The following is a 9,227-nucleotide window of genomic DNA, read 5'->3' on the forward strand; positions in this document are numbered from 1 at the left end:
ACTAGCAAACTAGTCACAAATGAGTTAAAAGAATTTTTTCATATTAATGTACAAGAGGGCATGGCCTCCTCCACGGTTTGGGAAACCCATAAAAGCTATATAAGAGGAGTACTGATAAAAGCAAGAGCACACAGAAATAAACTTATCAGAGAAGAATATTCACACTTAGCCAAAGAAATATCCCAGTTGGACTATTTACATAAGGTACGACCTACTGACAACAACATTAGAGAACAGTTAGAGTTTTATAGAAACAAATTAAAGACTCACTTACATATAAAAGCACAATCCATTGCCCTCAAATTAAAACAAAAATACTATGCTGAGGCAAACAAACCGGGTAAATTATTGGCAAGATCCCTCAAGATCAAACAAGCGAAACATTACATTCATTCAATAAAACAGCCGAATGGCAGGGTAGTGGAGGATAGCAAACAGATAGCGGAGACTTTTAAAACCTACTTCCATTCTCTATATAATTTATATCCCAATAGAACATGAACCCAACATTTCACACAATGCTCCCAATATTTAGAGGAGGTCCAATTAACTCAATTATCAGAGGAAGAGAAAGAAATGCTAAACTCCACAATAGTACAGTCGGAAGTATTGGAGGCAATTAAAACACTCAAAATAGATAAGGCCCCCGGCCCTGACGGGTTTTCCGGCCTCTACTACAAATCATTTCAAGATATATTACTTCCTCACATCTTAAATGTATTTCACCAGATAGAAGAAACAGGTATTTTCCCAGACAGCATGCTCCAAGCATGTATCACAGTTTTACCAAAACCAGGGAAAAAAAATGATCAACCTGCAAATTTCAGACCTATATCTCTTCTCAACTTAGATTTAAAAATATATGCCAAAATCCTAGCCATTAGGATCAACAAATTTTTACCAAAATTAATATCCCCCGACCAAGTAGGCTTCGTACCCAGAAGGGAAGCTAAAGATAACACGATTAAGATCATAGATATAATAGACCATGTAAATAAACATAATTCCCAGATGATACTTCTATCAACAGACGCTGAAAAAGCGTTCGATAGGCTTGACTGGTCCTTCTTAGAACTTACCTTAAATAAATTTAATTTTCCCCCCTTACTTATAAAACAGATCATGGCCCTATACACTTTCCCATCTGCACAGATTAACATAAACGGAACCCGGTCAGAATTATTCGAAATTAGGAACGGAACCAGACAGGGCTGCCCGCTGTCCCCTCTTCTCTTTGTCTTATCACTCGAGGTCTTAGCATCCAAAATAAGACATAATGACTCCATCCAGGGAGTAACAATTAAAGACAAAATGTATAAACTATCCATGTTTGCTGATGACATTCTCATGTCATTGTTATCACCAGTGGAATCCATTGTAGCTGTACAGAGTGATTTAGCAGACTACGGGAAAGTTTCAAATTTCCTAGTAAATATGACGAAATCAGACATTTTACCCTTTAATATTCCAAATAACACTTTATCCCAAATTAGGAATAGCTGCAGTTTCAATATCCAATCCAAATCTATCAAATATCTAGGCATAAGCATAACACCCAATATAGATTCTTTACGTAATATAAATTATAAAAAACTAACTATAGACATTGCAAAACTGACTGACTCATGGCATTCCAAAACGACTTCATGGTTAGGTAGGATAAACTCTACCAAAATGGTTCTTCTACCAAAGATTTTATATATACTCCAGACAATCCCCTTACCTCACACTGAAGTCCACATCATTAAACTACAAAAAATAATAAATCGATATATTTGGAAAAACAAACCCTCTAGGATAAATAAATCAACTATGTACACACCTAAAAACCAGGGGGGCTTGGGGGTTCCAAATCTCCTGTTATATAAAAGAGCAATATCTATGCAAAGGATTGTGGAGTGGTGTAGATTCAATAATGATAACGTTAAACACTGGATTCATATTGAACATGACATATCAGGAAATTTACAGCTAGGGGGCACCTGTTGGTTGCCTAACACCTCATATTTTAAGAGGGGGGAGGCGTTGCAAACAGTGAATAACACGATCTCTGATTGGAAATTAATGTGCTCTCTCAGCAATGAGATATCGAGTAGATTTTCTCCCCTCACTCCTATTATTACAAATCCAGATCTTCCATTTGGAAATATATCTACAACATCCTCAATTTTATCTCTTGAGAGAATTATGCCAATAGCCGCATTAGTCCACGAAAACAAACTAAAACCTAGATCTGAATTAGAACCATGGGGAGGGGGTGTACTTGCTCCCTGGTTAAGATATCATCAAGTGAATCACTATATCAACACTCACAGGGATAGGCACAATCTATTAAGACCTTTAACCAAGTTTGAAAAAATGTGTTACACTCCATATCCAGCAAGGGGTCTTATCTCACTTATCTATGAAATAGTGATAAAGGCCACCTCCCCAAAGCCACACAAATACACTAGGGAGTGGGAAAGAGATTTGGGAGATATTAACCTCAATAAGGATTGGTCAACTATTTTCACCAACATAGCACACTCGGCTCACTCCACCATAGGGATAGAAACTAACTACAAGATTATGATGAGGTGGTATCTTACCCCGTCCAGACTCAAACACATATTTAATAGAGCATCAGATAGGTGCTGGAGATGTAACCTAGAAGTGGGATCTATGGGTCACATATGGTGGTCATGTCACATTATTCAAGATTATTGGGAGAGAATTGTAGGGGAAGTAAATTTGGTTCTATCTAGCAACCTTACGAATACACCGAAAACTTGTTTATTCAGTACCTTTAATGAGATAAACTGCACAATAAAGAAATCGTTAGCTTTGATCCTATTTAATGCTGCGAAAATTTTAATAGCCTCTCATTGGAAAAGTGGAACTGCTCCCTCTATAGATGAATGGAGAGAGAGGGTACAAAGTCTCCTTACCCTAGAGAGATACTTCTTTTTCAAAAATAACAAATTGCAAATTTATTATGATATGATGCTGTACTGGGACTCATATAAGGGAGCCAGATGTACTAATATTACATATGCCTAGGCTACAGTTTGTAATGGAGTTATCAATAATACTACAGGTCAATAATAACAGGAATGGTTCATGGGAAAATAGAAACCAATAACAATAACACAAGTGCTGACATAATTCATTTTATTGTTTATTGTTATATTATTATTTCTTATTTATATTAATCTCAGTTCAGAGTTTGTTTAGTTTTTTCTTTTGTTTCTAGATTAATAGAGATTTCCGTCATTCTTAGACAATTTCTTTGTGGAACCAAAGTTGTAATCAGCAAGAACTTACACATTTGTAAATGTCAAACAAATCAATGTACAGCAAATTATTTATGTACTGTGTAAAATTTTTTCAATAAAGAAATAATAAAAAAAAAAAAAAAAAAAAATAAATCACACAAAACTGTATGAAATAATATTTGTGTATTTTCCACTCAGAAGCAAAAATTGCCTAAAATGTTCGAAAGATTGTGTACCTATCTCAGGTTATTTTTTTATTATTATTTATTTAAATTGATTTGACAGCTTCCCCTGTTAATTGGAATTACATGACTATTATTTATATACAGTATATAGTTTCTTGTTATCTAGATTTCTAGCTAAGACTTGACTGTAAAGTTAGCAACAAATGTACATAAGTATGGTTAAAATTTATTTGAAATAAGTTGTAAATCTAAACAGGCACTGTACTCAAAAATGTAACATGTCTCTGCAAGTGTTACAAGAAAACATTTGTTTGAGGACAGGAACATAAGTTTAATAAATAACTGATTTTAACTACTATGTCCATTTAACTGTTGGAATAGAATCTACTGCTTTGAGTTGAAAAACTGAAGAAAAATATTTAATCTCTTTGCTTCCGGGCATTTTAGAGAAAAACTTGCCTAAAGTACGGGAGACTTTTTAGCATTTTCGCTATCACTGTGATTAAACAGAAATAGAACTTTTATTTTTTTATTTACCTATGAAAACTGTATATATTGTTAAAGTAGACAACCCAATGTATTAATCTAGGCCCATTTTGGTATATGTGATGCCACTATTTGACTGCCAGATACGATCATATAAAAACAAAATCGTTAACTTTTTTGCAAACTTTGGGTTTCTCACTGAAATTATTTATACACATCTATTGCAGTCATATGACAAATGTTTATAAAAGCTTCTCTAGGATCCCCTTTGCTAAGAAATATCAGACATGCATGGTTTTGCCATTGCTTTTTGGCAATTAGAATGCTACTAATTGCGGCTTGGCACCTTACGTGAAATTTATGGCAGTGAAGGGGTTAATCAGTTACCTTGTAAGATTAATTGTTTTGCAGAGTAGAGATTACCCTCCCACCTGACACCTCCCACTCCCTGATCACTACCTAATCCCTCCCAAACAGCTCTCTTCCCGCCATCACCTCCCACTGGTCACCACCATCTTAGGTACAGGCAGAAGGTCACTCCTCAACCCTCCCACCACTCTGATACCCACAACAGCTCTTTAACCCTCCCCCTCCTACTACGGCCCAGATAGCATGTATTTTTGCTGCAAGTTTGAAAATGAATTGTTAAACTCTTGCTAGACTTGCCAAGCTTCAAAAGTTTGCTGTACAATTGTTGCAAGTCTTTATTGAAAGTCTCTGGAATAGACTTGCTTTATAAATTTTCAGCAAGTATGCCACAATTGTGTATAGCATTTGTTATTTTTTCTGTAAAAATTGCAAATATATTGCTAAACTCTTGCTAGACTTGCCAAGCTTCAAAAGTTTGCTGCACATTTGTTACAAGTCTGTGTAGAAAGTCTTCAGAATAGACTTGCGTTGTAAATTTGCTGAAAGTTTGCCACAATTGTGTATAGCATGTGGGGTTTTTTTCTGTTAAAATTGCAAAGGAATTGCTAAACTCTTGCTAGACCTGCCAAGCTTCAAAAGTTTGCAGCACATCATTTGTTGCAAGTCTGCGTAGAAAGTCTTCAGAATAGACTTGCTTTGTAAATTTGTTGCAAGTTTGCCACAATTGTGTATAGCTTGTGTTTTTTTTTTTTCTGTTAAAATTGCAAAGGAATTGCTAAACTCTTGGTAGACTTGCCAAGCTTCAAAAGTTTGCAGCACATTTGTTGCATGTCTGCATAAAAAGTCTTTAGAATAGATTTGCTTTACAAATTAGATGCAAATTTTCTGCCAGATTACAAGTGGCACAGCCCTTTTGGGCACACAGATAAAACCATTAATTTTGCAAGTTGAAATTAAATGCGAACGCAAGAGTGCAATCACGATTTAGGTTTTTTGGGTTAATGTGACTTCAGAGCTCTAGTTAACTGTGACACTCGACTAAATAGTTGCCCGATACACATCAAAAACATATGTAACAGTACAGTTACATTCATATTGACACTGTCTGATAGAAATTATTGCATAAAAATATTGCATTGCAAAGTTAAAAGAGTTCAAAAATATGAAAACACACATGGCAGCTGTTATTTTTTGTTCTTGTTCAAAATAAGGCTCCATTAAAGCCTAGGGGGAATACGATCCTATGCTCTCAAATTCGCATAGCCTTTTTTTCTGCACAAGGATGCGACAACGAGAGAGCAAAATTGTTACTTCCAACCTGTAATAAGTGCACAACTGGGTGCACAATAGTAAAAATTTGAGTGCAGATAACACGCTCGCAGGAGTGCAAAATTGTGCTCCACTCTTAGGGGCATATATATCAAGCTCCGTTGCTCCATAACTTGTCCGTCTGCTCCATAACTTGTCCGCCTGTTCTGAGGCGGCGGACAGAAATCGAATATGATCGGGTTGATTGACACCCCCTGCTAGCGGCCAATTTGCAGGGGGCGGCATTGCACCAGCAGTTCACAAGAACTGCTGAAGCAATGATAAATGCCAACAGCGTATGCTGTCGGCATTTATTGATGTGTGGCTGACATGATACGCTACCTCATATTATGTCCGCTCGCACATTGATAAATATGTCCCTTAATCTTGCCCTTTATGTTCCCCTACATAATTTTAATTTTGGTATCTAAAAATTCACTATTCCTTGATTTTACATATTTATTAATTTGAAGATACTTTGCATTGATTATACTTACATTGAAGTCATAAAGTGGAAGTAATAATTTCTTTGACTCATCTTTTTATACTAGCTATGTCACTTTTAGCACCTTTAGGAATTATTTCAACATATATTAAAATGTATTATATAAGATAATATATAATGAAACTGAATTTTACTATTTACCTTTTGAAAAGCTGCAAACTAAATATTTATTATGTAACAAAGGGCCATAATCATTCTGAATTAGAAACTAAAATATATTAAAGGGAATCATTGTCAATATTTTTTTCTGAATTTCTTCTATCTCTATGCTGGCAGGTTTTTTTATCATCCGATAAGACAACTCTGTTTAACAATATTGCTTTCACTTTAATAAAAACACATCATAATAAAAGGTCACTTCTCTTTTTGACTCATCTGGACTCCAGTCCAGTCTGGACTATTATAGTCAGGGATCAGGGTGGGGAGCAGACACCTATGCATGCAAATGCACTGAATTTGTCAAGTTTGTGCGAGTGAAGCTCTAGGGGTCGATTTATCAACACCCGTATGCATCTGTTTGGGCTCGCTGGAAACAGGAGTTAAGAAGCAGTGGTCTTATGACCGCTGCTCCTTAACTCATCTGCCACCTCTGAGGTGGCGGACAGCAATCAGCCCAATCGGATATGATCGTGATGATTGACATCCCCTACTAGCGGCCGTGAATGTGCAGGGGGTGGCATTGCACAAGCATTTCCCTATAAATGCTTGTGCAATGATAAATGCAGACAGCGTATGCTGTCAGCATTTATTGATGTGCGGCGGACATGATCTGCTACAGCGGATCATGTCTGCCCGCACATTAGTCAATCGCCCGCCTAGCGCAAACTGTTAGGGTTTTTAAAAAAATGTGCACCAAATACAACATAAGTACATTAAAATAAAGTGTTACACCCATATATACACTGCCTGAAAAATTATTAATTGAAATATTACTACAATTTTTTTTATAAGTTTTAAAAGGTATGGTATATGAAAAGGTGCTTTAACTTACTTCAGCTATAACGCTGTAGGTCTTACACAGTGTTGGGTTAGTGCGCAAACAATAAGTATTTTTTTAAAAGCGCGCTCTATTGAAAACTATATGGAGAAGAAGTTAACAGGATCATAATATTCAAAGTCCTGAAGTTAGCATGCATCAGGTTTTACTCATGTTCAAATGATTTACTTTCAACATGTAATACAAGCGCTAACCTGCCCATGTTAAAAGTTTACTTTCAGCTGTGTTTACGAGCGAACAAAATAAATATTTAATGCACCACTTGTAATCTGGCAAAATATGTGGTAGCAAGGTAAATTGTCTGTAATCACCATCCTTACAATAATAAATAGAAAAAGTAGTAATCTTGCTGTCTTAGCCCACCATCCATCAGCTGTACAATATATACCTTTATCATTTAACCTACACCCAATTGTTCTGTTTGCCTATATCTTACAAAAGCATTAAAGGGACAGTCTACACCAGAATTTTTATTGTTTTAAAAGATAGATAATCCCTTTATTACCCATTTCCCAGTTTTGTATAACCAACACAGTTATATTAATATACTTTTAACTTCTGTGATTATCTTGTATCTAAGCCTCTGCAAACTGCCCCTTTTTTCAGTTCTTTTGACAGACTTGCAGTCTAGCCAATCAGTGCCTGCTCCCAGATAACTTCTCGTGCACGAGCACAGTGTTATCTATATGAAATACATGAACTAACACCCTCTAGTGGTGAAAAACGGTTAAAATGCAATCTGAAAGAGGTGGGCTTCAAGGTCTAAGAAATTAGCATATGAACCTCCTAGGTTAAGCTTTCAACTAAGAATACCAAGAGAACAAAGCTAAATTGGTGATAAAAGTAAATTGGAAAATTGTTTAAAATTACATGCTCTATCTGAATCATGAAAGTTTATTTTGGCCTAGACTGTCCCTTTAAAGCAATAAAACATGAAACCTAAAAAAATGTTTTCATGATTGAGAAAGAGAATACAATTTTATTTTTTTCTCCAAATTTTCTTCTATGATCTATTTTGCTTTATTATCTTGGTATCCTTTGTTGAAGAAAATCCATCATTACTGGGAGCTAGTTAACACATTGGGTAAGCCAATTACATGAGGCATATTTGTGCACCCACCAATCAGCAGCTTCTGAGCCTACCTAGGTGTGCTTTTCAAAAAGGGATACCAAAAGAACAAAACAAATTAGATAACATAAGTAAATTTAAAAGTTCTTTTTAAATTGCATGCTATATCTGAATCATGAAAGAAAAAAATTGGGTTTCATGATCCTTTAAACTGGAGACACATCAGGTCATCCATCATCCATCCCCACCCATTAGACATTAGACAACCAGGAATCATTGATCTTTAATAAACATTATATAAAACAAATGGACATCATAAAATTTGCTGTTCCCCTAGTGGTGTTGATGGAATGACCTGGGCTGTCACCCTGTGTACCCATTTCACAAACTATTATTATTATTATTATTATTCTGAGTTAAAATTGTGCACTTCAAATGTATTTTATATTTTTAAGTTCCCCATGTGCTTTTAAGATGGGATGATGAGCCACAATCAGCACTGCTAGGCACATTTTTGTACATATCGACACAAGAGAAAAAGAAAAAACAATGGGACACACAATATAAGTGTTTGTAGAAAAGGCAGGAGACCTTGTCTGCGTTTACACAGTAATACATTATAATAAATACTGAGTTAAAGTGGGTAAAAGCCAATTAGTATATTTAAAAATTAAATAAAAAACACTTTTTTTTGTGGGGAAAAATCAATACTGCAAAGTCCAAATCAAATACTACACTGGTAATCAACTTTAGTATCTGCAAGTCGCTTCTACCTAATGTTCAATGCTTCTCCTCACCACCACCCCATATAATTTGGACTTTCTAGCTCTGACAAATAGCTGCAGTACATTTAACAAGCTGAATCAATATATATAGGCTGTGGACTCGCTCTCGTGGTTCAGAAATCTCCCATTCAAAATGCTCAGTCTCTTGTAATGGGCAACGCATAATACTCATAAACAGGTAGCAAAAGAGCAGGGCACACACTTAAGGGGTATGTAAATAGCTTTCAGTGACAGGCTTTGCATAAAGGTCCTCACAGAGGGATACTACA

This window comes from Bombina bombina, chromosome 6, assembly GCF_027579735.1.
Source record: "Bombina bombina isolate aBomBom1 chromosome 6, aBomBom1.pri, whole genome shotgun sequence".
Lineage (NCBI taxonomy): Eukaryota > Metazoa > Chordata > Amphibia > Anura > Bombinatoridae > Bombina > Bombina bombina.